The sequence below is a fragment of the Hylobates moloch genome, unplaced genomic scaffold (assembly GCF_009828535.3).
Source record: "Hylobates moloch isolate HMO894 unplaced genomic scaffold, HMol_V3 SCAFFOLD_23, whole genome shotgun sequence".
Lineage (NCBI taxonomy): Eukaryota > Metazoa > Chordata > Mammalia > Primates > Hylobatidae > Hylobates > Hylobates moloch.
The window spans coordinates 23675803-23697424 of record NW_026652298.1 but is presented as its reverse complement, the minus strand read 5'-3'; the positions used below and the strand labels follow the sequence as shown (position 1 = coordinate 23697424).

At 38.2% G+C, this 21622-nt stretch overlaps 1 protein-coding gene across 1 annotated transcript in view; it reads right to left on the bottom strand.

Annotated features, from left to right (window-relative positions):
- SV2C (synaptic vesicle glycoprotein 2C) overlaps window positions 1-21622 on the bottom strand; it is a 565988-nt gene that overhangs the window by 476495 nt on the left and 67871 nt on the right. The window lies entirely within an intron of this gene.

Below are 21622 nucleotides of genomic sequence, written 5' to 3'. Positions count from 1 at the left end.
TTATACCTTTGTCAGATGCATAGTTTGTGAATATTTTCTCCCATTCTCTAGGTTGTCTGCTCTTTGCCAAGGCCAATGTCCAGAATGGTGTTTCCTAAGTTTTCTTCTAAGATTCTTATAGTTTGAAGTCTTATATTTAAATCTTTAATCCGTCTTGAGTTAATTTTTGTGTATAGTGAAATGTAGGGGTTCAGTTTCAGTCTTCTGCATATGGCTAGCCAGCTATCCCAGCACCATTTATTGAATAGGGAGTCCTTTCCCCATTGCTTATTTCTGTCAGCTTTGTCAAAGAAAAGATGGCTGTAGGTGTGTGGTTTTATTTCTGCATTCTCTATTCTGTTCCAGTAGTCTATGTGTTTTTGTACTACTACCACATTGTTTTGGTTACTGTAGCCTTATAATATAGTTTGAAGTTAGGTAATGTGATCCCTCCAGCTTTGTTCTTTTTGCTTAGGATTGCTTTGGTTATTTAGGCTCTTTTATGGTTCCATATGAATTTTAGAATAGCTTTTTTCTACTTCTGTGAAAAATGTCATTGGTAGTTGAATCGGAATAGCACTGAATCTATAGATTGCTTTGGGCACTATGGCCACTTTAATGATACTGATTCTTCCAGTCTGTGATCATAAAATGTTTTTCCATTTGTTTGTGTCATTTATGATATTTTTTGCAGTATTCTGTAATTCTCATTGCAGCAATCTTTCACCTTTGTTAGATACATTCCTATTAGTTTGGTGCAAAAGTAATTCCGGTTTTTGCCATTACTTTAAAAATGGCAAAAACCGCAATTACTTTTGCACCAACCTAACAGGTATTTTGTGTGTGTGGCTATTGTAAATGGGATTGTGTTCTTCGTTTGATTCTCAGCTTGAATATTACTGGTGTATAGAACTGCAGCTGATTTTCGTACGTTGATTTTGTATCCCAAAACTTTCCTGAACTCATTTGTCAGTTCCAGGAGCCTTTTGACAGAGTCCTTAGGATTTTCTAGGTATAGAATAATACCATCAACTGTTAAGAAAATCAGCCCCCCACCACCTGGTGGGTACCCCGAGTCCAGCGGAGACAAAGGAGTTAGAAAGAGACAGAATAAGAGTTTAAAAGACAGTCCAGGGGACCTGAGCATCGGAGGCTTGCTCAGAGCCCAGAGTTCTTCGGCTCTGCCTAATTTATTGGTTTACAAGCTTTTTGTTCTTAGGGCAAATGGGAGGGGTAGGAAGGGATGAGGAAGAGGATTAATCAGTGAAGGAGAACTAGTGAGTCATTCAATAAGATGTATAGCAGTGGCGGTTTCTGTGAATTTCCTGTGAGCAAAGGCGTGTTTTAAATTAGTTAAGATCTTTAACTTATCGGGACTGAAATGGGTGGGAGCAGTTTTCAGGAGGAGCCAAGATGTTTGATTATACTCCACTGCTTCAAGGGAGTGTTATTTTCCCGAGCAACCTGTGGACTGCCGCGGAGTGGTTACGCTCTAGGGACATAAAGACATGAAAGCAATAAGGAGACTTTTCTCCTCAGAGGCCGCCCATGGCTCCCCATGGGTGTCTCACACAGAGGAGACCAACTCATCTGGCGCTCCAGAAACCCTCTTTCCCACATCAACAAAGAGAGATAGTTAAACTTCTTATTTTTCTATCTGGTTTCTATTTATTTCTTTCTCTTGCCTGATTGTTCTGGCTAGGACTTCCCAGAGCCCACTTTAAAAGAATTTATGAGTACCTTCAGATTATTCTGAAGAGAATGTTTTGGTTTTTCTCCCAGAGACTTTAAACTTTCAGAATGTAAATGCCCTCATGTGTGAAGAGGCAAGAGACAGAGGTTGAGAGATATCGAGATCCTCATTATTTAATCTGGATTCATTCAAATGATAGATAATGACTTCATCAATGCAATATAAGTGAATCTTATATCCTTAGTTTTATGGGCTCAGTCAATAAATTGCTATTTTCCCTTTAGCGAACATAGGAAAAAGTCAGATCAAGAGCAAACCAAAACCAAAATTAGTAGAAAAAATTATAAAAATCAGGGAAGAAATAAAATTGAAACAAAATAATGATACAAAATATCAATGAAAAGAAAAATTGGTTCTTTGGAAAGATAAACCAAATTGACAAACCTTTAGCCAGACTAAAAAAAAAGGAGAGAAAACCCAAATAAATAAAATCAGGGATGAAAAAGAAGATGTTACAAGTGATACCTCAGATATTCAATGGATCATTAGAGACTACTATGAGCAACTGCATGCCAAAAATTGGGAATAGAAAAAATAAATTCCTAGACACATACAACCTACCAAGAGTGAACCATGAAGAAATCCAAAACCTGAAAGACCAATAACAAGCAACAAGATTGAAGCCATAATAAAAGGTCTCCCCACAAAGAAAAGTTGGGACCCAATGATTTCACTTCTGAATTCTACCAAATATTTAAAGAAGAACTAATACCAATTCTACTCAAACCATCTCAAAAATTAGAGGAGGAGAAAATACTTCCAAACTCATTCAATGAGCTGAGTATTACCTTGATACCAAAACCAAAGACACATGAGAAAAAAAGACAATTACAGCCCAATGTCCCTGAAGAACTTTGATGCAAAGATCCTCAACAGCAAACTAGCAAACCAAATTCAACAACACATTAAAAACGTCATTCATCATGACCAAGTGGGATTTATCCCTGGGATGCAAGGATGGTTCAACATACACAAATCAACCAAATTCATCATTAATATCAACAGAATGAAGGACAAAAACCATATGATTATTTCAATCAATGCTGAACAGCCATTTGATAAAATTCAACATCTTCTCCTGATGAAAACCCTCAAAAAACTGGGTATAGAAGGAACAAACCTCAACACAAAAAAGCCATATACAACAGACCCACAGCTAGCATCATGCTGAATGGGAGAAACCAAAAGCTTTTCCAGTAAGACCTGGAATAAGACAAGGATGCCCACTTCCACCACTGTTATTCACTGTAGGACTGGGAATCCTAGCTAGAGCAATCAGGCACAGAGAAAGAAATAAAGGGTATCCACGTTAGACAGGAAGTAGTCAAATTATCCTTGTTTGCAGATGATTCAGTCTTATACTTGGAAAAACCTAAAGAATCCACCAAAGAACTATTAGAACTAATTAAAAATCAGTAAAGTTGCAGGATACAAAATCAACATACAAAAATGAGTAGCATTTCTACATGCCAACAGTGAACAATTAGGAAAAGAAATCAAGAAAACAATCACATTTGTAATAGCTGCAAATAAAATAAGATGCCCAGGAATTAACTAAGGCAAATAAGTGAAAGATTTCTACAATAAAAATTATAAAACCCAGATGCAAGAAATTGAAGAGGACACAAAGAATGGAAAGATATTTCATGCTAATGGATTAGAAGAATCAATATTGTCAAAATGTTCATACTACCCAAAGCAATCTACAGACTCCATTCAATCCCCACCAAAATACCAATGACATCCTTCACAGAAACAGGAAATATAATTCTAAAATTTAGGAACCACAAAAGACCCAGATAACCAAAGCCATCCTGTGCAAAAGGAACAAAACTGGAAGAATCATGTTACCTGACTTCAAATAATAATACAGAGCTATAGTAACCAAAACAACATGGTACTGGCATATAAACAGACACATAGACCAATGGAACAGAATGGAGAACCCAGAAATAAAACCAAACATTTACAGTGAACTCATTTTTGACAAAAATGCCAAGAACAAACAATGGGGAGAGGAATATCTCTTCAATAAATGGTGCAGGGAAAACTGGATATCCATATGCAGAAGAAAGACACTAGGCCCCTATCCCTCACCTTAAAAAAATCAAATCAAAATGGATTAAAGATGGCTGGGCACGGTGGCTCACACCTGTAATCCCAGCACTTTGGGAGGCTGAGGCAAGTGGATCACAATATCAGGAGATCGAGACCATCCTGGCTAACACGGTGAAACCCCATCTCTATTAAAAATACAAAAAATTAGCCGGGCATGGTGGCGGGCACCTGTAGTCCCAGCTACTTGGGAGGCTGAGGCAGGAGAATCGGCTTGAATCTGGGAGGCGGAGGTTGCAGTAGAACCAAGATCACGCCATTACACTCCAGCCTGTGTGACAGAGTGAGACTCCGTCTCAAAAAAAAAAAAAAAAAAAAAAAAAAAAATGGATTAAAGACACTTAAGTCAAGGACCTCAAACTAAGAAACTGCTACAAGAAAACATTGGGAAAGCTTCTCCAGGACATAGCTCTGGGAAAATATTTTTTGAGTTGTGTTCCACATGCACAGGCAACAAAAGCAAAAATTGATAAATGGGATCATATCCAGTTAAAAAGCTTCTGAACAGCAAAGGAAACAATCAACGAAATGAAGAGACAACCCACAGAATGGGAGGAAATGTTTGCAAACTGTCCATTTGACAAGGGATTAATACCTAGAATATGTAAGGCGCTCAAACAACTCTCTAGGAAAAAAATGTAATAATCTGATTTTAAAATAAACTAACGATCTGAATAGACATTTTTCAAAAGAAGACATACAAATGGCAAACAGGCATATGAAAAGCTGCTCAGCATCATGGATCATCAAAGAAATGCAAATCAAAACTACAAGGAGATGTTATCTCACCCCAGTTAAAATGGCTTATATCCAAAAGACAGCATTATATAACAAATGCCGGTGAAAATGTGGAGAACAGGAAATCCTTGTACACTGTTAGTGAGAATGTAAATTACTACAACCACTGTGAAGAAGAGTTTGGAGCTTCCTCAAAAAACTAAAAATTGAGTTACCATATGATCCAGCAATCCTACTTCTGAGTATATACTGAAAAGAAAGGAAAACAGTATATGGAGGAGATCTCTGCACTCCTATGTCTGTTGCAGCACTGTTTACACTAGCTAAGATTTGGAAGCAACCCAAGTTCCATCAACAGATGAAAGGATAAGGAAAATGTGATACATATACACAATAGAGTACTACTATTCAGCCCAAAAAAGAATGAGTTCCTGTTATTTGCAACCACGTGGATGGAACTGGAGGTCATTATATTAAGTAAAATAAACTAACCACAGGAAGATAAACTTACACGTTCACACTCATTTGTGGGAGCTAAAAAAGAAATTGAACTCATGGAGATAGAGAGTACAATGATCTGGGGCTAGGAAGGGTAGTGGGGAGGGGGAGAAATGGGGATGGTTAATGGGAACAAAACATACTTAGAATGCATAAGACCTACTCTTTAATAGCACAGCAGAGTGACAATAGTGAATAATAATTTAATTGCCCATTTTACAATAACTAAAAGAGTATAACTGGATCATTTGTAATTCAAAGGATAAATGCTTGAGGGGATGGATATCCCATTTTATATAATGCGATTATTATGCACTGCATGCCTGTATCAAAATATCTCATGTACCCCATAAATACATACACCTACTATGTACCCACAAAAATTAAAGTTAAAAATTTTAAAAGATCACTGATCACAGATCATCATATCAGATATAATAATAAAGTTTGAAATATTGCGAGAATTACCAAGATGTGACACAGAGGCACTAAGTGAGCACATGCTGTTGGAAAAAATGGTGTCAATGCACTTGTTTAATGCAGGGTTGCCACAAACCTTCAGTTAGTAAAAGAAAAAAAAGTTATCTGCAAAGCATAAATGAGGTATACCTGTATGTAGAAAATCCTTAAGAATCTACCACAAAAGTCAGTAGAACTAATATGTTAACTCAGCAAGATCACAGGATAATAGTCACTGTGTAACAATGAATTGTATTTCTCTCTTCTAGCAATTAAAAATTGGAAATTGAAATTAAAGATCCAATGTCATTATAATAGGAAAAAAATCATTAAGTGTTTAGGGATTAATCTATCAAAATGTGTGTAAGATCAATAAATGCCCAAATCACATCTACCTATAGATTCAATGCATTCAAAATTCCAGCAGGAATTTTTCTAGAATTTGAGGTGAGCCCTAAAATTATTTAAAAATGCAAAAGATATAGAATAGTCCATTTTTTAAAAGAAAAACAAAGTTAAAGGATTTAGGCACCTAATTTCAAAACTCACTATAAATCTACAAGAATAAAGATAGAGTAGAGCTGGTTTAAGCATAGACATATAGATCAGTGGAATGGAATAAAGAAATGGTTCTGGAACAACTTGCAATCCAACTGGGGGCTGGGGAAGAACTTCAATCCTTACTTCTCATCATAATAAAAAATTGATTGGTAATAAATGATAGTCCTAAACACAAAAGCTAAAACTATAAAATATCTATAAGAGAGCATAGGAAAAACATCCTTGCCACTTTGAGTAACCAAAGCCTTCTTAGGATGCAATAGGCACAAACAATAAGAGAAGGAAATAACACACAGAATTTCGTCAGAAGAAAAAACTCTTCAAAAGATACCATTATGAAAATGTTAAAAAACAAAGCAAAACCTGAAACATGAGCACTACATATATATCTGACAGAGGACTTATGTGCAGAATATATAAAAACTCTCAGAACTCAAAAGTTAGAAGGGATATAAATCAAGGAAAGATGGGCAAAATATTTAAAGAGGCACATCACAAAATAAGATACTTGAATGACCAATATGAAAAGAAGTCATAAGGGAAATGCAAGTTTAAAGAAATACACAATGAAATAGTTTGATGGTTTTTATACAAAAACATACATTTATCATACAACTCATACATTTCAGTCCTAGGTATTTTACCTTTAAAAAATGAAAACATTTGTCCACAAAATGACTTGTACATGAATGTTCTTTGCAGCTTCATCCACAAGATGAAACAACCCAAATATCCATGAATAGGTGAATTGATATAAATAAGTGGTATGTTCATGTCATAGAATGCTACTCAGCAATAAAAAGAAATGAAGTACATATATGTGTAAAAATGTCTATGAATCTCATAACATTGTGCTGAATGAAAGAACTCAGAAAAAAAAGAGTAAATACACCATTCTTTGGTTTATATGAAATTTTTAAAAGGAGAATCAAACCTATTGTGAAAGAACACAGATCTACAGTTGCAAGGTTGGGTAGGGACTGACTCCAAAGGAACAAGAGGAGGGTTTTTTTTTTTTTTTTGGTGATAGATGCATTCTATATTTTAATTGTGGTACTATGTATATATACACACATATATATATATATATCTGTCAAAGCTAATCAAACTGTACATTTAAAACATGCAATTTTAAGAGTTTATTTTTATTTTATTTACATTTTACCTGAATAAAGTAGAGTTTAAAAAATTTTTTTAAAGACTGACGAACCGTCTCAAAGACTCAGTCTTTACAAAATTTAGGAAAAGAACTTACTATAAATTAATTTGCTGACACACTTCTGTAATACTTTTGCCCTACATTTTCAGCTACTTGATCAGTGATTGCCTCATTTGACAATTAATTTGTAATATTTTTAAAAAATGGAAAAATAACTTTTTCTTTAGTACATGTATCAATTTTTAAATTCTTGATAATTTAGGTAGGAATGTTTACTTCATATTCAAATATTTTCTAGTATTCAGTATTAGGCCCTTTTTTGACTTTTTGCCTATATCTCTTTGGTTTATTTTTTATTATACTTTAGGTTTTAGGGTACATGTGCACAATGTGCAGGTTTGTTACATACGTATACATGAGCCATGTTGGTGTGCTGCACCTGGTAACTTGTCATTTAACATTAGCTATATCTCCAAATGCTGTCCCTCCCCCATTCCTCCACCCCACAACAGGCGCCAGTGTGCGATGTTCCTCTTCCTATATCCATGAGTTCTCATTGTTCAATTCCTACCTATGAGTGAGAACGTGTGGTGTTTGGTTTTTTTGTCCTTGCAATACTTTGCTGAGAATGATGGTTTCCAACTTCATCCATGTCCCTATAAAGGACATAAAGTCATCATTTTTTTTATAAGTTTTAGGGTACATGTGCACAACGTTCAGCTTTGTTACATATGTATACATGTGCCATGTTGGTGTGCTGCACCCATTAACTCGTCATTTAGCATTAGGTATATCTCCTAATGCTATCCCTCCCCCATCCCCCCACCCCACAACAGTCCCTGGTGTGTGATATTCCCCTTCCTGTGTCCATATGTTCTCATTGTTCAATTCCCACCTATGAGTGAGAACATGCAGTGTTTGGTTTTTTGGCCTTGCGATAGTTCGCTGAGAATGATGGTTTCCAGCTTCATCCATGTCCCTGCAAAGGACATGAACTCATCATTTTTTATGGCTGCATAGTATTTCATGGTGTATATGTGCCACATTTTCTTTATCCAGTCTATCATTGTTGGACATTTGGGTTGGTTCCAAGTCTTTGCTGTTGTGAATAGTGCCGCAATAAACATATGCGTGCATGTGTCTTTATAGCAGCATGATTTATAATCCTTTGGGTATACACCCAGTAATGGGATGGCTGGGTCAAATGGTATTTCTAGTTCTCGATCCCTGAGCAATCGCCACACTGACTTCCACAATGGTTGAACTAGTTTACAGTCCCACCAACAGTGTAAAAGTGTTCCTATTTCTCCACATCCTCTCCAGCACCTGTTGTTTCCTGACTTTTTAATGATCGCCATTCTAACTGGTGTGAGATGGTATCTCATTGTGGTTTTGATTTGCATTTCTCTGATGGCCAGTGATGATTAGCATTTTTTCATGTGTCTTTTGGCCGCATAAATGTCTTCTTTTGAGAAGTGTCTGTTCATATCCTTTGCCCACTTTTTGATGGGGTTGTTTTTTTCTTGTAAATTAGTCGGAATTTAGATTCCAACAAATTCATTGTAGATTCCATTCCAACAAATATCCATTGTAGATTCTGGATATTAGCCCTTTGTCAGATGAGTAGATGAGTAGATTGCAAAAATGTTCTCCCATTCTGTAGGTTGCCTGTTCACTCTGATGGTAGTTTCTTTTGCTGTGCAGAAGCTCTTTAGTATAATTAGATCCCATTTGTCAATTTTGGCTTTTGTTGCTGTTGCTTTTGGTGTTTCAGACATGAAGTCCTTGCCCATGCCTATGTCCTGAATGGTATTGCCTAGGTTTTCTTCTAGAGTTTTTATGGTTTTAGGTCTAAAATGTAAGTCTTTAATCCATCTTGAATTGATTTTTGTATAAGGTGTAAGGAAGGGATCCAGTTTCAGCTTTCTACATATGGCTCGCCAGTTTTCCCAGCACCATTTATTAAATAGGGAATCCTTTCCCCATTGCTTGTCTTTGTCAGGTTTGTCAAAGATCAGATAGGCGTAGATATGCGGCATTAATTCTGAGGGCTCTGTTCTGTTCCATTTGTCTATATCTCTGTTTTGGTACCAGTACCATGCTGTTTTGGTTACTGTAGCCTTGTAGTATAGTTTGAAGTCAGGTAGCATGATGCCTCCAGCTTTGTTCTTTTGGCTTAGGATTGACTTGGCAATGCGGGCTCTTTTTTGGTTCCATATGAACTTTGAAGTAGTTTTTTCCAATTCTGTGAGTCATTGGTAGCTTGATGGGGATGGCATTGAATCTATCAATTACCTTGGGCAGTATGGCCATTTTCACAATATTGATTCTTCCTACCCGTGAGCATGGAATGTTCTTCCATTTGTTTGTATCCTCTTTTATTTCATTGAGCAGTGGTTTGTAGTTCTCCTTGAAGAGGTCCTTCACATCCCTTGTAAGTTGGATTCCTAGGTATTTTATTGTCTTTGAAGCAATTGTGAATGGGAGTTCACTCATGATTTGGCTCTCTGTTTGTCTGTTATTGGTGTATAAGAATGCTTGTGATTTTTGCACATTGATTTTGTATCCTGAGACTTTGCTGAAGTTGCCTATCAGCTTAAGGAGATTTTGGGCAGAGACAATGGGGTTTTCTAGATATACAATCATGTCATCTGCAAACAGGGATGATTTGACTTCCTCTTTTCCAAATTGAATACCCTCTATTTGCTTCTCCTGCCTGATTGCCCTGGCCAGAACTTCCAACACTATGTTGAATAGGAGTGGTGAGAGAAGGCATCCCTGTCTTGTGCCAGTTTTCAAAGGGAATGCTTCCAGTTTTTGCCCATTGAGTATGATAATGGCTGTGGGTTTGTCATAGATAGCTCTTATTATTTTGAGATACGTCCCATCAATACCTAATTTATTGAGAGTTTTTGGCATGAAGCTTTGTTCAATTTTGTCAAAGGCCTTTTCTGCATCTATTGAGATAATCATGTGGTTTTTGTCATTGGTTCTGTTTATATGCTGGATTATGTTTATTGATTTGCATATGTTGAACCAGTCTTGCATCCCAGGAATGAAGCCCACTTGATCATGGTGGATAAGCTTTTTGACGTGCTGCTGGATTCAGTTTGCCAGTATTTTATTGAGGATTTCTGCACCAATGTTCATCAGGGATATTGGTCTAAAATTCTCTTTTTTTGTTGTGTCTCTGCCAGGCTTTGGTATCAGGATGATGCTGGCCTCATAAAATGAGTCAGGGAGGATTCCCTCTTTTTCTATTGACTGGAATAGTTATAGAAGGAATGGTGCCAGCTCCTCCTTGTACCTCTGATAGAATTCGGCTGTGAATCCATCTGGTCCTGGACTTGTTTTGGTTGGGAAGTTATTAATTATTGCCACAATTTCAGAGCCTGTTATTGGTCTATTCAGAAATTCAACTTCTTCCTGGTTTAGTCTTGGGAGGGTGCATGTGTCGAGGAATTTATCCATTTCTTCTAGATTTTCTAGTTAATTTGCATAGAGGTGTTTGTAGTATTCTCTGATGGTAGTTTGTATTTCTGTGGGATTGGTGGTGATATCCCCTTTATCATTTTTTATTGCATCTATTTGATTGTTCTCTCTTTTCTTCTTCATTAGTCTTGCTAGTGGTCTATCAATTTTGTTGATCTTTTCAAAAAACCAGCTCCTGGATTCATTGATTTTTTGAAGGGTTTTTTGTGACTCTGTCTCCTTCAGTTCTGCTCTGATCTTAGTTATTTCTTGTCTTCTGCTAGCTTTTGAATGTGTTTGCTCTTGCTTCTCTAGTTCTATTAATTGTGATGTTAGGTTGTCAATTTTAGATCTTTCCTGCTTTCTCTTGTGGGTGTTTAGTGCTATAAATTTCCCTCTACACACTGCTTTAAATGTGTCCCAGAGATTCTGGTATGTTTTGTCTTTGTTCTCGCTGGTTTCAAAGAACATCTTTACTTCTGCCTTCATTTCATTATGTACCCAGTAGTCATTCAGGAGCAGGTTGTTCAGTTTCCATGTAGTTGAACGGTTTTGAGTGAGTTTCTTAATCCTGAGTTCTAGTTTGATTGCACTGTGGTCTGAGAGACCGTTTGTTATAATTTCTGTTCTTTTACATTTGCTGAGGAGTGCTTTACTTCCAACTATGTGGTCAATTTTGGAATAAGTGCAGTGTGGTGCTGAGAAGAATGTATATTCTGTTGATATGGGGTGGAGAGTTCTGTAGATGTCTATTAGGTCTGCTTTGTGCAGAGCTGAGTTCAATTCCTGGATATCCTTGTTAATTTTCTCTCTTGTTGATTTGTCTAATATTGACAGTGGGGTCTTAAAGTCTCCCATTATTATTGCCTGGGAGTCTAAGTCTCTTTCTAGGTCTCTAAGGACTTGCTTTATGGATCTCGGTGCTCCAGTATTGGCTGCATATATATTTATGATAGTTAGCTCTTGTTGAATTGATCCCTTTACCATTATGTAATGGCCTTCTTTGTCTCTTTTGATCTTTGTTGATTTAAAGTCTATTTTATCAGAGACTAGGATTGCAGCCCCTGCCTTTTTTTGTTTTCCATTTGCTTGGTAGATCTTCCTCCATCCCTTTATTTTGAGCCTATGCGTGTCTCTGCACATGAGATGGTTTCCTGAATACAGCACACTGATGGGTCTTGACTCTTTACCCAATTTGCCAGTCTGTGTCTTTTAATTGGAGCATTTAGCCCATTTACATTTAAGGTTAATATTGTTATGTATGAATTTGATCCTGTCATTATGATGTTAGCTGGTTATTTTGCTCGTTAGTTGATGCAGTTTCTTCCTAGCCTTGATGGTCTTTACAATTTGGCATGTTTTTGCAGTGGCTGGTACCAGTTGTTCCTTTCCATGTTTAGTGCTTCCTTCAGGGGCTCTTTTAGGGCAGGCCTGGTGGTGACAAAATCTCTCAGCATTTGCTTGTCTATAAAGTATTTTATTTCTCCTTCACTTATGAAGCTTAGTTTGGCTGGATATGAAATTCTGGGTTGAAAATTCTTTTCTTTAAGAATGTTGAATATTGGCCCCCACTCTCTTCTGGCTTGCAGAGTTTCTGCCGACAGATCAGCTGTTAGTCTGATGGGTTTGCATTTGTGGGTAACCCGGCCTTTCTCTCTGGCTGCCCTTAACACTTTTTCCTTCATTTCAACTTTGGTGAATCTGACAATTATATGTCTTGGAGTTGCTCTTCTCGAGGAGTATCTTTGTGGCGTTCTCTGTATTTCCTGAATTTGAATGTTGGCCTGCCTTGCTAGATTGAGGAAGTTCTCCTGGATAATATCCTGCAGATTGTTTTCCAACTTGGTTCCATTCTCCCCATCACTTTCAGGTACACCAATCAGATGTAGATTTGGTCTTTTCACATAGTCCCATATTTCTTGGAGGTTTTGTTCATTTCTTTTTATTCTTTTTTCTCTAAACTTCTCTTCTTGCTTCATTTCATTCATTTGATCTTCCATCACTGCCATCACTGATACTCTTTCTTCCAGTTGCTCAAATTGGCTACTGAGGCTTGTGCATTCATCACGTAGTTCTCATGCCATGGTTGTCAGTTCCATCAGGTCCTTTAAGGACTTCTCTGCATTGGTTATTCTAGTTAGCCATTCGTCTAATTTTTTTCAAGGGTTTTAACTTCTTTGCCGTGGGTTCGAACTTCCTCCTTTAGCTCAGAGTAGTTTGATCGTCTGAAGCCTTCTTCTCTCAACTCGTCAAGGTCATTCTCCATCCAGCTTTGTTCCATTGCTGGTGAGGAGCTGTGCTCCTTTGGAGGAGGAGAGGCACTCTGATTTTTAGAGTTTCCAGTTTTTCTGCTCTGTTTTTTCTCCATGTTTGTGGTTTTATCTACCTTTGGTCTTTGATGATAGTGACATACAGATGGGGTTTTGGTGTGGATGTCCTTTCTGTTTGTTAGTTTTCATTCTAACAGTCAGGACCCTCAGCTGCATGTCTGTTGTAATTTGATGGAGGTCCACTCCAGACCCTGTTTGTCTGGGTATCAGCAGCAGAGGCTGCAGAACAGTGGATATTGGTGAACAACAAATGTTGCTGCCTGATCGTTCCTCTGGAAGTTTTGTCTGAGAGGAGTACCCGGCCGTGTGAGGTGTCAGTCTGCCCCTACTGGGGGGTGCCTTCCAGTTAGGCTACTTGGGGGTCAGGGACCCACTTGAGGAGGCAGTCTGTCCATTCTCAGATCTCCAGCTGCGTGCTGGGAGAACCACTACTCTCTTCAAAGCTGTCAGACAGGGACATAGAAGTCTGCAGAGGATTCTGCTGCCTTTTGTTTGGCTGTGCCCTGCCCCCAGAGGTGCAGTCTAGAGAGGCAGGCAGGCCTCCTTGAGCTGTGGTGGGCTCCCCCCAGTTCGAGCTTCCTGGCTGCTTTGTTTACCTACTCAAGCCTTGGCAATGGTGGGCACCCCTCCCCCAGCCTCACTGCCACCTTGTAGTTTGATCTCAGACTGCTGTGCTAGCAATGAGCTAGGCTCCATGGGCAGAGGACCCTCTGAGCCAGGCACAGGATATAATCTCCTGGTGTGCCATTTGCTAAGACCATTGGAAAAGTGCAGTATTAGGGTGGGAGTGACCTGATTTTCCAGGTGCCATCTGTCACCCCTTTCTTTGACTAGGAAAGGGAATTCCCTGACCCCTTGTGCTTCCCGGATGAGGCAATGCCTCACCCTGCTTTGGCTGACACTCGGTGCACTGCACCCACTGTCCTGCACCCACTTTCTGACACTCCCCAGTGAGATGAACCTGGTACCTCAGTTGGAAATGCAGAAATCACCTGTCTTCTGCATCGCTCACACTGGGAGCTGTAGACTGGAGCTGTTCCTATTTGGCCATCTTGGCTCCACCCCCCTCTTTAGTTTATTTCCAGTTGTTGCTGTATGCATCCTTAACTTAACACAGTTTACATGGAATTAATATTATATCTCTTCACATATAGCATTAAGAACTTTGGACAGTATGTATATTTCTATTTATCACTTCCTCTCTTTTTGATATATTTATTATGTGTTAATGCTAATTTTGTCTAAGTCAAATGTCTTTCAAAAACTAAGGTAAGTTTTTAAATTGTTGTGTATTTATTACTTATTTTATTTTTATGGCACTCCTCACTCATTATTGTAGATCCAGACTTTCTACTGATACCAGTACTCTTCAACTGAAAACTTGCCTAAGGCAGTTCTTATAGTGAAGCTCTATAGGTGAAATATTCTCTCAGCTTTCATTTTTCTGAAAATGTCTTCATTTTGCCTTTATGTTTGAAGAATATTTTTATTACATATGAAATTATAGATTGAAAAGTGTTTTTTGTAGTGTTTTAAATATGTCACTCCATTATCTTTTTACCTTGCATTGTTGCTTATGTTAAGTCAGTCATAATTCTCATCTGCATGTGTTACATCTTTTTTCCCCCTTCTGGTAGCCTTTAGGACTTTTAATTTATCTTTGTTCTTATCAGTTTATAATTTTTTGTGTATTTATTTAACTTGGGGTAAATTGACTTTTTAAATTTTTATTATACTTTAAGTTCTAGGATACATGTGCAGAACGTGCAGGTTACACAGGTATACATGTGCCATGGTGGTTTGCTGCACCCATCAACTCGTCATCTATATTAGGTATTTTTCCTAATGCTGTCCCTCCCCTAGGACCCCACCACCCAACAGGCCCTGGTGTGTGATTTTCCCCTCCCTGTGTCCATGTGTTCTCATTGATCAGCTCCCACTTATGAGTGAGAACATATGGTGGTAAATTGACTTTTACCTGTCCCCTCCTTCACCAGTGCTTCTGTTGGAATCAGTCAGGTCTCTTGGGTTTTGACACTTTCTCCTCCTCTTGCCTGTATTAAGATCCAATGTTTTGGCCGGGTGCAGTGGCTCATGCCTGTAATCCCAGCACTTTGGGAGGCCAGGGTGGGTGGATCACGAGGTCAGGAGATCGAGACCATACTGGCTAAGACAGTGAAACCCTGTCTCTACTAAAAATACAAAAAATAAATAAATAAATAAAAATTAGCTGGGTGTGGTGGCATGTGCCTGTAGTCCCAGCTGCTGGGGAGGCTGAGGAAGCAGAATGGCGTGAATCCAGGAGGCAGAGCTTGCAGTGAGCCGAGATCGCGCCACTGCACTCCAGCCTGGGTGACAGAGCAAGACTCCGTCTCAAAAAAAAAAAAAAAATTCAATGTTTCCACCCAGAAGTTGCCACAGCATACTGCTCACTTATGAAGGACTTTCCTTTCTTGTAATCACTTTGTAAAGGCTTACCCTACATCCAACACTCTTCAAAAATCTCACAGGTACATGTGAATTATGTGTTGTCTTGGTTTTTCATGGTGTTACCATGGGCGAAAAGGCCATCCACATCTTTTCACGTCCTAGCCTGAAGTGGAACTGCCTACACCAGCTATTTCCCAAAGTGGTCTTATGAAAAGAATATGGTCTTTTGGATTTAGACATACATAAACTCAGAAATTGGACTCTGTATTTACTAGCAGAACATAGCTCACCTATGCACGTAGCAGAACAGTTCTGCTAGTGGCTAATATTGAAAATATCATCTAGCTGATGAAAGTCTTTTAAGAGATTTCACTAAAAAAGAATGAGCTACTGTTAGATGATAATTTCTGCTGACTTTTGCTGGGTCATCCCGTGTAGCTGAAGCTGGAGCCAATGACTCCATCAAAACTGAATACCAGTTTGTGTGCCATCCTGGGATTTAACAATTAAATTCTGACAAGTGTTAGGTGTGGAGTCCTATTTAGGGAAAAGGAGTTAGGCTGGTGGGAGCAGGGGAAAGCAAAAGGAGAAAGCAGATAAGCTATGAGTCTGCCTTTCTTCATGATACAGGACACATAGCCCTCCTGCGCAAATAACTCACAATCTTCCTGTGCCCGACTTATCACCAGCCCCTCGGCTGATAGAAAAATCCAAGTTAGCTCACTGCAACACTGGCATTATTAGTACAAAGCCCTCTTCAGCACACAGCACAGCACCATTCTATAAAATCCCCAGCAAGCCTTTGTCTCCTTGCAGTCAGCTCCTTTCTTGCTGACCTGTTTGTTGCACTGTTACAATGTATTTTCATACTTTCTCTAATAAATCTGCCTTTCCTAACCTAAAATTGTCTTGGTAAATTCTTTTATTTATATATATATATATTTTTTTTTTATTATACTTTATGTTCTAGGGTACATGTGCACAACACGCAGGTTTGTTACATACGTACCCACACCGCCGACCTAGATAGTCACTACCTACCTTTGACATTAGGTAGTCATAGTAACAAATTGGTCATTTTGTTCTTAAAAATGAAAAGCAATAGTCTACTCACAAATCTAATTTCATGTTGTTGATTAGAAAAAAATAAGAAGCTATAGTTCCAAAGCTTAAAATCCTAATAAAAACATAAGTATTTTGTGATTTTTTTGCAAATATATAACAAATTGATAGAAAATTAACTTGCCTCAGAAGTGAAAAACATGATCACACCAGTCACGGGAACAGTGTGTGTATACATTTTAATTCAGGGCATCTGTGATTTAGTAAATCATTCTGCACAGAAAGAAGTACTTAGTAGTCATTTGTTGGTCTAACATCTAATTTTTATCTGCTAAATCTGCTTATGAACAGCTTGATGAGAATGTCATAATATTAGGGAAGATTATTTTGTATGTAGGACATTCCTTATATACCTCAAACTATGAAATCAAATGAAGATTTTCAAGGAAAACAGAATTAAACAGCATCATTTACCATGTCAAAGATATTAAATCTCTTCAAAAATTAGAAATACAAAATTCTTCCTTCAGAAAACCATTAGCCATCATTCTAAGAAGTTACGATAAAAATAACAAAAACTATAAACATGAGATTTTAAAGGTTTCTTATTAAAAAAAAAAGAAAAGAGGAAAGGCATACTGTGTCCTAATCCCATTGCCATTTAAGAGTTTGCTCTTATTCCAAGGTCAAGTCTGTTAGTCATTTTATAAACAAGCCAGGTCTAAGGGTTAATTGTATTCTAAAAACCTACAGTCATCTTGAAATTTCAAATTCAAATCTTTTAACACTTTCTTCATCTTTCCAAGCTCTCAAAGAATCATAAAGCATTAATACTGACCTTGTGTTGTAGTTAAATTCTATTTACATTTTTAATAGAGAAAAACTCAGTTTGCATAAGATAGATGATGGAAAGATTGATCAAAAAGCTCAGGTAAGATTGAAAAATCTAGGCCAAGTATTTTATACACATTCAGAAATACACACTAACATACACACGGGCACTTCCCCACGAATGTATACCACACTGTTGGAAAACACAAACAGTGGTCTATACAGTGGTCTTTTTTTAAATATAAAGATATTCCTTTATAGCGCAGGATTTTTTGTGTATACAGACCATAGATTTCTGTTCCTTTTCTATTGTAAATAGGTGTATGTGTAATTGTGTTCTGTTTATCTCACTCTGATCAAAACCTACTTTCCTGAAGCTTAGCGTTTGTAACCACCTGCTCTTCCATTCACTCTACTAAGCTTTATCCTTCCATTTGGGACTTATCTCACATGTGGAACCTGCTTTAATACTCCCAGCTGTCTTCCTAGAGTTCTACCCCAACTTATTCACTCAACAACTATTTATTGGGAACCTACTATGTGCCAGACACTATGAAAACAGAAGTGAGTAAGATAAAGTTCTATCTACTCAGAGACTTCTTTCATGCATACAGGGAGGTAGAAGGGGCTGGTGGGGGTGGGGAGAAGGGAAGAGCACTGGAGGCCCAGGATATGATACATTGTCATTATATTCTAGGCACTATGTGCCAAATATTTAGTGCATATTATCTCAAAACCTCACAACAACCATATGGAGTTGAATATTATCATATTTCTGCAGATGAGTAAAGTCAGATTCAGCAGATTGAAGAATTTGCCCCAAAATACAAAACTGGCAATTGATAGAGCCAGGATTCAAACCACAGCTGCTTGTGTCCAGGTAGCCTGTTCTTGATCCTATCACCAGACTGTCCCATATAGGATATATATTCCAATACACTCAGACTTACCACTTCCTCTGTCCCTTCCCATACACATCCCCCAATCCCTCCTGTCTTGAGACACAACCAGGCTGACCCACACAGGTATGAATTAAACAGTGCAAACATGTTCAGTTGCTTTATTCGTATAACTTAAAGTCTTTCTGTGGACTTTCTAATGGCAGATGACTTAAAACAAACACTTTTGAGATTTCTCAGTCCAGCAGTGATTCTCATCTCAATCAATTTTGACTTGTTATCAAGTCACTTACCAGGTTAAATTTTAGTGAGCTGAATGTTCTGTCTTCCTTCATCCTTCTCCCCAGGGCAGTTTCTGAGTCCTAGGGAAGCCTTTGGGAGCATTGTGGCCTTGGTAGAATATATGTAACTACTCTAAGACTCTAAGGTCCTGTCTCTGCTAGTGTCTACTACAGATATAACTTGCCTGCCCTCTTGGTTCAAGTGGTATACAATGTGACCTTGAGCAGGGCTCAGAGCTCTTGATCACAGGCTCTTCTTCGCCTTCTGGTGCTGCCAGTCCTCTGGATTCAGTTCCACACTCCATTTGTACCATGGCTGGAAGTGCATGCAGCATGCAGCATTCTTTCAGTGAAGACCTTCTCAGACCAATAGGTGACCTCCTGGGAGGCTTTCCAGCTCCTACTCTTAGACAACTTCTGTGTCCCCATACTGGATCCCTAGGAAAAACTGGATTCCAGATCCATGGGAAAAGTTGAGGAGAGGGTGTTGTCTCTGGTTCACTTTTTTTCATAAATACCATCTCCCATTTTGGTAAGCTGGCATGGAGTAGGGCTTTTCTCTCCATCTTGCTGTTGTTCTAGATCGTACCTGAGACTTTCCTCTCTAGGATCCTGAGACTTAAGGAAGATTTTATAGGGTGGAGACAGGCGCATAGGTGGAGTTCAGAGAGTGCAATCATTACACTGCTTCTCATTTCCTTTTTTCCTTTCTCTAAAATCTCCTCTCCTCTAGCTTGGAGGTCATTTACTAAGTCTGGAGGTTGGGAACAGAAATACAAACATGCTTTTCAGTTCCTCAAACCTATTTCTGGTCTCTTCTATCTTACATCCACCTCAAACTTACAATCAAAGAGGAAGTCAACTTTGTTATCAGCTGTGAACTATTCCTACATCAACAGAACTTTCTGCCAAATGAGAAAATGTGGGCAGCTACACAAGTTGGACTTGAAATGGCAAAGCAATTAATGATTTGAAACACCAACAATAGATATTCCGCCGAACTCTACCTTTTAACCCTTTCCCCCTGCAAGTCAGCGTACATGGGTGGACACAACCATAAAAAGTGAAGTTATGGGCAAGATGTCCTCATGCAGTTCACATTTTCTTAAGAGCAATATAGATGCTTGATTAACAGAAAGAGGTGAAATCAGAGACAGAAGCCAAGAGAACATTCATATGATGCAAATTTTGATACACAGGTTTAAACAAACCCCAGACTGGTGGTGTTTGAAAGCATTTAGAATTATTCAGAGAGAAATTGGGGATTTTCATGATTTTTTGCAAGTTTCTAAAAAAGCAATAAGAACAGAGATACAGAAAAACAGTAGGGAATACAACAATGTACAGATAATCATTTGGAAGTCTCACTTTGTTCAAAGAGAAATAATGATCATAACAAAGGTGGCTTACCTTAACAGAATCTAAAAGGCAAATAATTTGAAATAAAAAGCACAGGGATATTTAATGTGTTGAGTTGCTTAAGTGGTTCAATGCAAATTTGTTGAATCAGTGTTTCCCTGGCAGAGAGGCAATTACATTTAAGAAAGTTTTAAAAGGTGGTTACTAAGCAACTACACTCAGCCTACACACATTGTTCATAATCTCTGGTAAATTATAGAAAATGACAGCCTGCCATTAGAGAACAGAGACATACAAAATTAAAGCATTATTATTCTATGTTCCTCCTACAGGAGAAAGATCCATTATATCTTTGGTACGGTTATTAGGTTAAATAACTACAATAGGTATTAAATGTTAGTGTGTTACAGTATTAAAGAGTAAAAACCTAGGTGTTTTTCAAAGAATGACCCTTGTAAGTAGGTACAACCTTCGCCTGACTTGACTTCACATTGTATCCTCTCTGTCATAGCAAGAGCAGCTCAAAACACTACTTTATTGGCAGAATTTTAAGTGAGTCTTTGGTAAAGGGAAAAAAAAAGAAGAAGAGAAGGAAGGAATGAAGGAAGGAAGGAAAGAGCGAGCGCTGTAAGACAAATATACATATCAGTATTATTCACAACCCAGAATTCTCTCTTCTAATAAAATAATGATATCTCTGGCGTCAACACCTTTTTGATAGTGGTACTTTAATGACTGCCTACTATTTCTTTAGAAGAGAAAATCAGTATATAGCAGTAGATAAAATCAAAATGCCCCATTTAAGATATCAGGAAAACAGCTAGTTTCTTTCTTTTTTCTTCCTTTCTTCCTTCGTTCCTTTTTTTTTTTTCCTTTGAGTCAGGTCTCACTCTGTCACCCAGGCTGGAGTCCAGTGCTGCAATCACAGCTCACTACAGTCTCAACCTCCTGTGCTCAAGCAATCCTTCTGCCTGGGCCTCCCAAAGTGCTAGGATTATGAGCATAAGCCACCATGCTCGGCCCTAGTTTCTTGGGTAACAAATATTTCTGTTAAAAGAGTATGCCACTATGCATGCCTGTAGTCCCAGCTACTCAAGAGGCCAAGGCTGGATAATCGCTTGAACCCAGGAGGCAGTGGGTGCAGTGAGCCAAGATCGCACCACTGCACTCCACCTGGGTGACGGAGCGAGACTCTGTCTCTCTCTCTCTCTCTCTCTCTCTCACACACACACACACACACACACACACAAAAGTATGCCACTAAATTTAGTAATCATGTGGCTAATGTCTACCAGATAAGGGTTCTCAAATTTCAGGGAAAACCTACTGGCCAAATGTATTTTGAGATTTTGTTCATTCTCTTATTTATGAAAATAATCCCTACGGTTGGATAAAACCACATATATACTGTTATCCATTTCCATTTCAATGTGCATTATAAAACAATACATATTTGGAAATAGTGAAGTATCTTCTCTTCTTGCTCCCACTTCCTATACCTCTTCCCAGCCTGTAATAAAGTGCAGAGGCAGTAATAAGCACACAGCGGCTCTTTCTTACTACTCAGCAGCAACTGCTTTACACAGTTATTTCTCTTTCTCTCTAATGTGGCTCTCACCATGTCAGTAAAAATTCTGAGGACTGAAGAAACCTGCTGCCTAGCCCCGCTCATTTCAGCATGTCCTATTGCCATGTAG